The following is a 12,113-nucleotide window of genomic DNA, read 5'->3' on the forward strand; positions in this document are numbered from 1 at the left end:
CAATAGCTTAGCAGCGTTTCAAAAGCGTCGCTAAAAGATATGACGGCGTTTTTTAAAACGTCGCAAAAACTTTAACAGCCACTTACTTTTCCGTTAATGATGTAATGGTGACATCATTCAGCGACGTTTTTTAAAAAAACGCCATCTATTTTCATTTTTAATCCTTGCCACTGATGCGATGTCATGATGACATCATTTAGTGGGATTTTTTTTCAAAAAGAAGTCTTTTTTATTTTTTTAATTTTTTAAGAACACAGCCCAATTAATTGAGAATTTCACTAGGAATAGAAATTGAAAATTAACCGAGAATTTATATAAATTTAACTAGGAACAGAGATTGAGAATTAACTAATAATTAATATAAAAGAACATAGATTGGCTCAAATTTGAATTACAATGCCAAATTAAAGATCATAAAAATTCTAGTTCATCTCCTTGGAGATTTAACCCTACAACTTTCCAAATCTCAATCATATACCGTCAAACAGTTTGAATTTTCTTCAAATCAGCCCCCCATGGTTGCCATGTTGTTTAGTGCAAACCTAAGGTCAGAATCTCCATTTTCTCCATGAGAATACTGATCAAGTCTGCTTGTACCTACACCACATACAACCTTTATAAAATTAAACAAGGAAGAAATTGGTTACCAATAGGAACCATCTGAAATGAACAAGCAACACGCTTGAAATCCTCCAAGAAATACCCACAAGGCAACTTCCCCGTAGCATCTATATCACCCTTGATATATTCCGTTCTCAAAAATAGCGCACCACCTGCACTCATTAGAATTTTACATTATCAGCATCCTTACATAAAACAAGATGCTTGAATGCAATTCACATAAGAGAAATAGAATTTTATTCAAAACGGAAAATCAAAGGCAAAAGTTTGTCAATTATTACAAACATCCAGTAATTTTCCATGCAGGAAAACTGCTTAATAGATGACATAATTTCAGCAATCAGCAATCAGCTATAATGCCAAAATAGTAATAAATCAGATCCACAGACCTGTAATTTTGTCAAGTGAGACCGAAGGGTACTTAAGAATACATCACGATTCTACATCAGATCTTCAGCAACATTACCATCATTTGCAGATGTCAACTCCTTTTCAATTATTTGTGGATGTCCATTCTGTAAGTTTCCAAGTAGCATGATAAATATTCAAAAGATTACTTGACAATTTGGGAGAAAGCAATGTTCAGAAACAAAATGATTTTGCAAGTTCCTGGTTGATTTCCCTATTTACCTATTTGAATAACTGTCCAAAAAAACCTAGTTTACATATAGATACGACACACTTCTCTTTTATGAGAAGTAAGAAGAAAAAGGAAAGAAAATAAAAGAAGATAAATACAGTAAAAAAATGTGCACAGTGAAAAAAAAATGAATATTAGCAAGAAACAACAAACTTTTCAAGATTATTTACATAGGCTTAGCACTGAAATGTAAGAATTGATCAACCATCATCTAAGGTGAATTCAAATGTCAATTTTCTCTCTGCACTACAAATATGAACATGATGGGAAAAGAAAACCCATCCATCAAAGACAAACTTGAAAACAAAAAGGACAGACAAAAAAAGATAATGCATTCTGAAGCCACTTTGTGAAATCCTAGTGCTGATTCAATAGTGTCAACTCTATAATGGCTTCTATAAAAGACAAAGCCATTTAACCAAGCAAAATATCTTCTGATGTAATGTTGGCAACAGGGAAAGTCTTTTGACAGGGTAACAATACACAAACATAATTTACATGTATTCATTTATTTGAAATTAAAAAGCCTGTCACTAGGAATCATACATAGCACACAGGAGGCCGAAAGTTTAACGAGGGTCTATATCAATTATCATATTCCACTAAATATAAGCATAGTTCACTTGGCTATACACAAATTACCCAACCCCTGTACATAAGAGATAAATAAAAGCGACTGGTTCTATATTCGGTGGTTCAAACAATCACAAAGAGTGAATCAACACAAGGAACTGATTCGGCCTGATAAAATTCCATCCAGTTAAGGTCTCCATGATCCCAAGAAGTAAATTCATGTTTACACAAAGCGTCAATTTTTTTTTTTTTTATAGTCAAACAGAACAACACTCAAAACAATTCATTTATAAGTCATAATCAGATAACTGATAATTAAATAAATAGTTTGTCCAGCCTGTAGAAAAAAGCATTTATAATGCAAATGCATTCACTAGCTCTAGCAAATATGACCAGTCTTGCAAAATCATTGATATGTCGAGCAATACCTGTCCTCCAGGCATTAAACTGTCGACAATAGACTCCACTAAAGGCTTTTGCAAAACCCTTCTTTTATGATATTTTTTCTTGAAATGAGGGTCTGGACACTGCCAAAATAACATACCAACAATTATAAGTTTTAATTTAAACAACAACCATACAATCTAACCATTAAAGAAAATCCTTCCTACATGAAAATGTGAAAAGCATTTCTCATAGAATGTTCCAGTACAAGAAGGGGACTCACCGGGATGGAAACTACCATCAAGGGTCTTGGGTATGACTATAAATGAATTGTTTATACCATGCAATTATACATTAACTCAATCACATAAGAAATCTGCCACTACTTGGAATTTTTTATGTCATTAGTGCAATTCAAGAAACAAGTTTGCATACTTCTCAGTCCATAAATTAAATCTAACCTCAGAAAATGAGGATTAACAATAATTTGAGCATGAATTAGATGCTGGTCATCACATGTAATAATATAGACATCAAAAATATATTTTCTCAGCTGCAACACAAGAAAATAATCATTTGTATCTGTATACATTAATTATATGGTTTAACATTATCGAGAGAATTTAAGCCAACTCCTGAACTGACGAGAAGGTTGTTCTTAATTTTCTCTCCTCAAAGATGTCATTGTATTATATGGTTTAACATGACAAGCGATAGTAAAGGTTAGGTTAGTTACAACATCCATTGGCAAGATCATTGTTAGGTACACCCCAAGATATCATCCTCCCTTTAAATATCTACTACTGTTTGTACTCTTCTTTTGCCATTACTTCCCCATTTTGCAGACCCTAGGAGCATGCCATTGATCCGAATCAAACGAACTCTTCATATAACAATTGATTTAAAAAGATGAAGCAATAAAAGCAAGCTTGGCTCAGAAGCTCTCACAGAATATATGAAGGATTTAAAAATTTAGAGAAAGTAAATTGATAATTGTTAGTGGACAGGAAGGTCAAAGATTTAATATTCAAGACATACAAATTTATACTCTTTTTGGCAGAAAGGCAGGCCAACTTCAGGAGGTTGTGGTCATTTAGTTTATGAGTATTACTTCACTCCAAGTACAAGTAATCTACAACTCAACAAAGTCTTATTCTTATCTGTTATATCATTCTATCTATCGCAATGTTCAACACATTTTCATTGCATTCCCAATCACATTACACTACTATCATGATATTCATAGAACCTCTATTAAAGAAGTCAACTAGGAAAGAGGAATCATTTAGGTTAACTTGCAATCTTGACATTATATATAAAAAGTGTATTGATTGTAATGAGTGCACAACTTCTAGTAATTTCTAGTAATCAAACAAATCAATTTCTATATTAAAACTGCAAAATAAGTTCATGGATCAATTATTGATGCATCTAACAGGAAATACAAGACCAACAAAAAGCATCTCTAACTTCCCCGACAGAGAATCTTATCAAAAGTAAAGAATAATACTACTACACAAAAGCAATTTCAGCACACACTTGATTAGGAAAATAAGCGAGATTATGTAAGTTGTTTTATAAGTAAGAAAATTTACTCAAACCTCCCTTAAAATCCAAACAACTGAAATGTGACCTTTACCTGAACCTTTACAGAGTTTCTGCACAAAAACATGAAACTTTGATCGAAACACTGTTTAAGGCTTTAAAATGGTGTACTGGTGGATCAGCATCTGATAACTTCACAGCTTTCTTGCCTCAACTTTTTAAAACATCATACTATCTTTTCTTGAACAACCCACCATACCTCTACCAGTTCCCATCTTTGAAGATTTTCTTTGGCCAATTACAAGCTCTATATTCTTTCTTTAACTGGATAGTATGCAACATCAAGTCATCAAACTAACAATTTAAATCAGAAAGAAAATGAAGTTCTTGTGTGATCGTAATCATTTCACAAACCAAGTCCACCTAATTGGTTCCATTAGATGATAGAAGCTTTACAAGCCAAAAGCATAAAATAGGAAAGGCCTATGCAAATTGTAGTTTATTATTGATAAAGGTGAATTTAGAAATGAAACTTCTGAAGAGGCTTTGATCAAAAGGTAAGCAAGCAGTCTCGACTTTATGATCTTTGTCTCTGACTTTATTAATTCTGAATTCTTTAAGTCTCTCTTTTTCACTAAGAATCTGCATGAACAAGGCCACTGGCAGATGTCATTCAAATCCACTAGAACACGTAACATCACCCAAAAGAACAATAAATGTGTAGAATATGAAAAAAATCACAGCAATGAAACATCATCTATACAAACAAAAAAAAACGGGAGTTGTACGAACAAGAAAATTTAGAGATTTCTCAATCATATGACTAAATGAAAAAGAATCAAATGGGAAAACAAAGTGTTTTAAGAAGCTAACAGGAGTACCCAATAGATTATTCTACAGTTTAAAGGATAAATGAGATTTTCCCAGCAGGGAAAAATGATGATACTGCAAAAGAACAAAAAAACTACAGCAATATTACACCTTGGGCGTGTAACCCTACGCATTTCTTGAGGCGTTTTCCTGTTCTCTTCTGCAAAAACAATTCTTATCTCACGTCCTCCAATAACTGTATGGTTCAGATGATTCAGCAAGCAATGCTTGCATCAACTCTTCCTTCTCCAATGCTAACTGCAAACACAAAGTCCAGAACTCGGTAATTCTAAAAGTATACTCAATAATATTACTTCAATTATTTCATCAGGAAATTAAAAATATCAAATATGAAAAAGGAAAAAATATAGATATCAGAACCTTACAAAAATGAAATAAAAAAGGTTCATCCTGCAATAAACAAGTGAACTGAAATCTATATAAAGATGGAGCACAAGCTACCTCGGAAATTAATGTGTTAATGTTTTGAATCGTTTTCATTTGATCAACTGGAATATTTAAAGATGAAACTTCAAGATTGAACTGTCTATTTTCAGGGAGCAACGAGGAACTGGAGGCTTTACTTCTGAGAAAAGGTGCAGTACTGTGCATTTCCTGGTTTGAGGTGTCCGATGTAGCATCTGCATCATCCTCATGGACCAAATTAACAATAAACACAACCAAAAGAGTGATCAAATTCATAGAATGAAAATGACTGTTAAAGCACGATCAATATCCAATAATCACTAGTAATGATACAAATCCATCCATGGCTCACATGGGAGGCAGAGCATGTACACTCAAGGGTATTCAATAGAATACCCTGATTTTTTTTTTTTTTTTTTTGAGGTTTCATATATGTTTATCAGTAATGAATCAAGATTTTGAATACCCAATTCTTAGATCTTGAACACCTAATTTGTTGATTTCAATTTTTGCACACCCAACTCACATTCCACTTGAGTAATATTCAAGATCAAAAAACAATCCTCAAACAAAAAAGAAAAAGCCTAATACTATAGAAACCAAACATAAACTTGAACACAAAAAATGTATGAATGGAAAAGATTTTTCAAAAGTGCACCAATCAATCTTGTAAAATCTCATCCATTCATACATTTTGTGTTCAGTTCTATGTTTGATATCTGTGTTCCTATTTATTTTTCAAATAAAATAAAGGTACCAAACAAATAGCTCTCCTAGTAAATGTAGCTTATGTCAAATTAGGACATAAAATTTGTAAAGAATTGATTGCGTAACGAAATGGGATATTAATGAAAAAATGATTGTTTAGTTACTTACATTGAAAATAATTTATTCAATAGTATTTTGCTTGTGATTTGAGAAGTTCAAATTGGAAGATTTATTAGTAGTGGGAAATAACCACTGATAAGTGTATTCTTTTTATACAAATTCTAATTTAAGTTCAAGTTTTTGAATACCCTAACCAAATTTTCTGGAGCCACCACAGATGGCTCATCTGTCCGTAATTGAATCTTATACTTAAAGAACTTAAAGAATAAAATAGTCCATTAACATCTAGCATGAAAGATATATAATCACAATGCCAACTGCAATCATCAAAAAATAATTCTTGGTTTCGAAACTATGCTGTAAGAGCATTGAAACAATCCTTGGTTTACAAACTCGCTTTGACACATGCGATTCTCTTGGCAGCAACATAAAAGTAGGTTCCACTTAAGCCTTAAGCTTCAATTATGCCACAATCTAATAAAATTTATACACCAACACTATGTATATATAAGGCTAACGAATAAAAATAAATAGATATACTCAAAATAACTCATGAACAGATTTATACTCCTAAATAACTCAAACTCCCAATTATTGCTGCCTTATCGATCTTCATCAATTCTCCCCACTAAGAAGAACTCCCATATGGAGTATGAAGAGAAAGATAGCACTCAAATTATTCAGAATTAAAGTATCAAAGATTGTCCTTAACAATCGGAGTGGCAACAGTGATGAAGCCAGAGCATATTATTCATATATTTCAAATCAATGATGAACCCAACACCATTCCAATTAGAAAAACTTCAATCACTTCCGATTCCTTTGAAACCAAAAATAAAAAAATAAACTAAAATAAAATAAACTTGAATAATAATTTGAAATTTTTTTTTTTAAAAAAAAAAAGCCACTCAGAACACCCGAAACTCTTTGACATAAATTTACACCAAATTGAATTTTACTCCAATATTTACCAAATCAAGAAATTCTCAAATCTATATTCAAAATTAAATTCTAAACTAAGGTCTCAAATTTTCCACTCTGCCATTAGTTTTTGCAATACAGATTCAAATAGCTCCCTTTTTTTTATGATTGAAAATAAAGAGCAAATCCCAAGTAATATTGCAATTCTAACAGCATATATATATAACTGTATACACAAAGAAGAGAGAGAGAGAGAGAGATCTAATAAAAACTTACAGATTTGAGAAGCCAAATCTCAAACAGGTTTCATGTAGATTAATCGACCAATTGATGAACGATGAGATCTAATAAAAACAGAAAATCAGAAGTGAGAAGCCAGATTTGAGTCAGAATGTAAAAAATCTATTAAAAATAAAAAAACCTAAACAAATTGAAACTCACAAAATCGAAAGAGACAACTGCAAATTTGGAGAATCAACCTTCGAATCTTCAAGAATCAACCTTCGAATCTGATGAAGAGATGAGTACAGAGAGTGAGAGAGAGAATTCGAGCAAGAGCGAGAGTGAGACTGCGACAAAGAGAATTCGATTGAGAGCGAGAGTGAGAGAAACTGCAAATCTGGAGAATCAACTTTCGAATCTTCAAGAATCAACCTTCAAATCTTTAACAAACTTCATAGATCTGATGAAAAGATGAGTACAGAGAGTGAGAGTGAGACTGAGAGAGAGAGAATTCGAGCAAGAGCGACAGTGAGACTAAGACAGATAGAATGAGAGCGAGAGTGAGAGACAACTGCAAATCTGGAGAATCAACCTTCGAATCTTCAAGAATCAACCTTCGAATCTTCGACAAACGTCATAGATCTGATGAAGAGATGAGTACAGAGAGTAAGAATGAGACCGAGAGTGAGAGAGAATTTGAGCGAGAGCGAAAGTGAGACTGAGATTGAGAGAGACTTTGAGCGAGGGTGAGAGTGAGAATGAATTCGAGCAAGAGTGAGAGGGAGGGAGAGAGTGAGATAGGATATGTAACGGCGTCAGATATGCACCACAACAGCACTGTTTTGAAATTTAATTAACACAACACTGTAGTTTTTAATTTTTATTTGATCAATGATGGCGTTTTAATAAAAATGCCATAAAAAAAACGTTGCCATAGCTTGTTTTTGTTGTAGTGTATATAGTATAGATAGATATAGATATAGATATAGATAGATAGATATAGATATAGATATAGATAGATAGATAGATATAGATATGGCACATACCATTTACATGACACAAGGACCAAAGTACCGGGATAACTGCTACAATTTGCTCTCATCTAAATTAAAGAGATTTAAAAAGTAATATATATATATATATATATATGTATAATATTAAAAAATGCTCACTAAAAAAATATAGATTAAAAATTAAAAATTAATTATTGAAAACTCCATACTAAACAAGGTAATGTTTTCTATTAATTTTGAAAATTAAAAAATTATTATTAATTTTTCCTCTGTTTTTTTTCTCACAAAAAAAAATAGCTACATTAATTATCTTTTTATTTTCCACAACATGATCTTATGAGACGAAAAATATATTCGTTGCGCAATTAATCAGAATTTATTAGTGACGAAATATTTTCGTCTCCCACAACTTATTCTTCCGAGACAAAATATATTTGTCGTCCATTTAATTGAAATATGAAACGGCATCGTTTGCATAATGGAGTGTTTATTGGTGACGAAATATTTTCGTCTTCCATAACTTATCATTCCTAGACAAAAATATATTTGTCGCCTAATAAATGGAAATATGCAACGACATCGTTTAATAGGTAGGGAATTTATTGGTGACGAATTTCGTTTGTCGCAAAAAATATATATATTTTGTGACAAAAAATGTTCGTCTTCAATGAGCTAAAATAATTCGCGCCAATGCAAATGAAATTGGCGCATGAATTCTGGAGACGAAATTTTTTTTCGTCTCCTATACATTTGAGAAAAATTAAAACAAACGACAAAATTAATATTTTGTCATCTTTGGGTTAAATTTTAATACAAAAAAAAAAAAAATCGTCACCAAATTTTGTCATAATAGCCTAGATTTCTTATATTTTGTTTCCTTGTTTAATTATTATTATTATTTTTTTTCTTTTTATGGAGAGAGGTTTACTGTGAGAAAGAATAGTAGCTTTGCACAAAATGTCTTCTTGGATAATAATGTTTGTATGCACAAACGGCTTAAATGTGAGAGAGAATAGAGGAGCTTCAGTGTGAAATAGAAGAGATGGTTTATACAGATTGTTTTCTCGAGTCACAGCTTCAATACTTGTGAGAGAGGAGACTCAAGTGCGAGAGAAAAATGAGGGTTTGTAGAGGGTGTCTTTTCGGGTCACGATTTTAGTATTTGTATGTGTGTGAAAGTAAGTGATTAAGGTGAGAGTGCCTCTTAGTTTCTGACGACATTTTAATAAAGATAAATAATTAGTGATAAAATATTTTCGTGTCAAACTCATATGTTCGTTGCCTAATAAACAAAAATACAAAAACAACGTTGTGTGGGAATGGAGAATTTATTGGTGATGAAATATTTTCGTCTCCTTCAACTTAACCTTATGAGACGAAAATATATTCGTCGCGCAATCAATCAAAATGCAACACGACACATGGAGAATTTATTAGTGACGGAATATTTTCGTCTTCCAAAACATATCCTTCCAAGACAAAAATATATTTGTCGCCTAATTAACAGAAAGATAAAACGAGCATAAAGAGTTTATTGGTGACGAAATACTTTCGTCTCCCATAACTTATCATTCCCAGACAAAAAATATATTTGTCACCAAATAAATAAGAAAATGAAACGACATCGTCTTATAAGTTTGGAATTTATTGGTGACGAATTCCTTTTGTCGCAAAAATTTATAAATTTTGTGACAAAAATGTTCGTCTCCAATGAGCTAAAATAATTGGCGCCAACAAGAAAAAAAATTGGCGCCTCTTTTTTTCTGACGAATTTATTTTTTTCGTCTCCTATAGTTTTGAGAAGAATTAAAAGAAACGACAAAAGTAATATTTGGTCATGTTTGGGATACGTTCTAAAACGAAAATAAATTTTATCACCAAATTTTAAAAATTAATTATTGAAAACTCCATACTAAACAAGGTAATGTTTTCTATTAATTTTGAAAATTAAAAATTTTTTATTATTTGTTTCTCTGTATTTTTTCTCACAAAAAAAAATAGCTATATTAATTATCTTATTTTTTTATTTTTATTTATTTATTTATTTTTTGTGGAGAGAGGTTTTGACCTTCGATTTTTTTGAAATGGGTGTTCTAGACGAAAAGGGTAGAGTTGGTTCAAACAATGAGAAAAAGTGCTTGCGTGCAAGAGGGGCCTTCACTGTGAGAAAGAATAGTGGGTTTGCATAGGGTGCCTTCTTGGAGAATAGCTTCAATGCTGGCATGCACGAAGGGTGAGACGGAAGAGAGAGGCTTTAGCGCGAAATAGAAGAAATGGTTTATAGAATGTCTTCTTGAGTCACGACTTCAATACTGGTGAGAGAGGAGTAGACTCAAGTGCGAGAGAGAAATGAGGGTTTGTAGAAAGTGTCTTCTTGGGTCACGACTTCAAGGTCCGTGCGCATGAAAATGAGTGATAAGCATCAGAGTGTATCTCTTGGGGTCACAGTTTCAATGCTTTGAAACACAAAACCACGATATTTTAATAAAGAAAAATGATTAGTGATAAAATATTTTTGTATCCTTAAATATCAGAACAAAGAATTTATTATTGGTGATGAAATATTTTTGTCTTCTACAACTTAACCTTATGAGATAAAAAATATATTCGTCACGCAATCAATTAGAATTTATTACTGACGAAATATTTTTGTCTCCCACAACTTACTCTTCCGAGACAAAAATATATTTGTCGGCTATTTAATAGAAAGATGAAATAACATTGTCTGCATGATGGAGTGTTTTTAGGTGACGAAATATTGTCGTCCTCCATAACTTATCCTTCCCAGACAAAAATATATTTGTCGCCTAATAAATGGAAATATGCAACAACATCGTTTAATAGGTATGAAATTTATTGGCGACGAATTACGTTTGTCAGAAAAAAAATTATATTTTGTGACAAAAATGTTCGTCTCCAATGAGCTAAAATAATTCGCGCCAATGCAAGTGAAAATTGACGCCTTATTTTTGCAGACGAAATTTTGTTTTCCTTTCCTATACTTTTGAGAAAAATTAAAACAAATGACAAAATTAATATTTCGTCATTTTTAGGTTAAATTTTAAGACAAAAAAAAATTTCATCACCAAATTTTGTCACAATAGCCTAGATTTAACCATCTGAATTGTAACCTATTTGTGACTTTCGATCATGATTGCCAAGAGCATCACTGTTGTGGCTGAACAACTTCTGGTTGAATTGGAATTTTAAGTGTTTTGCTCAACAAAAGAATGACTGTGAAGTTGATTAAAAAAAAAGAAACTTTTGGAGCTAATAAATGAGACCAGTGTCATAATATTTTCATGGCAATTGTGAATCTGTGCTGATCATTTAACTTTAACCTTCCTCTCAGTTTTGTATTTTTCTGAAATGGTATCTATGAGCATATATTGTGGTGGAAACAAAATGATAGGTACTTATTCACTCTGTTTTAGTGAGAGCCTCATGTGCTGGTTCATCCTTTTTTTGTTTATGCTTAGATACATGATGGCAGGTGCGGAGGGAAGGGCGCATGACATGGGGTCCTGCCCCCTCAAACGTTTATACATACCTTTTTGTTGAAAATTTTTGTTTACAATAGAACTAATGGGTGTAATTTTTGTTGTGTAGATGACTTTTGGCATTGACATGTGGATCTTTTATTTTTTTGTCCGGAAGATAATTCACAGCTTTGCAAATTTGGGAAGTTTTTGGTTGTCCTCTACTTTTTGTGTGGAATTTGGATGAATTGTACATATAATTTTTGGCGGGGTACATAGTATTTTTGGAACTTGTATTAATTGCTCTGGTAGTATATATAGATTACCTTTTGTTATGGTACATATTACCATGGTAATTTGTACCATGCCAAATGGTTATTACAATGCATAGCATAGTAAAAATGTTTTGTGTATAGAGGACATTGTTTTGGTAACATATTTGCAATGTATAACATTATTATTTGTAATTGGAATATATTAGTTTGTTTGTATATAAATTTACATTGTAAGGTGTTTTTTTTTGTTTGATGGTTGTAAGTGAAACATGCATTACGGAATAGGTGATAATATATATATTGATTTGTTTGTATG

General features: G+C 32.0%; 2 long non-coding RNA genes across 5 annotated transcripts; both read right to left on the bottom strand.

Moving 5' to 3' along the window:
- Window positions 1-337: 337 nt before the first annotated feature.
- LOC145822479 (uncharacterized) lies at window positions 338-3,535 on the bottom strand. 2 transcript variants are annotated; one of them, XR_014363791.1, is made up of 5 exons: window positions 2,955-3,535; window positions 2,263-2,361; window positions 1,011-1,136; window positions 708-773; window positions 338-597 (listed from the first exon to the last, which is right to left on the bottom strand). It is a non-coding gene; the product is annotated as an uncharacterized LOC145822479 (long non-coding RNA). The 2 variants fall into 2 exon arrangements; XR_014363790.1 differs by having other exon boundaries at window positions 2,263-3,526.
- Window positions 3,536-4,750: 1,215 nt separating this feature from the next.
- Window positions 4,751-7,979, bottom strand: LOC114301377 (uncharacterized). Of its 3 annotated transcripts, XR_014363794.1 has the most exons (5): window positions 7,623-7,979; window positions 7,250-7,490; window positions 7,085-7,152; window positions 5,096-5,274; window positions 4,751-4,891 (listed from the first exon to the last, which is right to left on the bottom strand). It is a non-coding gene; the product is annotated as an uncharacterized LOC114301377 (long non-coding RNA). The 3 variants fall into 3 exon arrangements; XR_014363792.1 differs by having other exon boundaries at window positions 7,250-7,979; XR_014363793.1 differs by having other exon boundaries at window positions 5,096-5,284; window positions 7,250-7,979.
- Window positions 7,980-12,113: the final 4,134 nt, after the last annotated feature.

The sequence above is a fragment of the Camellia sinensis genome, chromosome 3 (genome assembly GCF_055761805.1).
Source record: "Camellia sinensis isolate YWXY chromosome 3, ASM5576180v1, whole genome shotgun sequence".
NCBI lineage: Eukaryota > Viridiplantae > Streptophyta > Magnoliopsida > Ericales > Theaceae > Camellia > Camellia sinensis.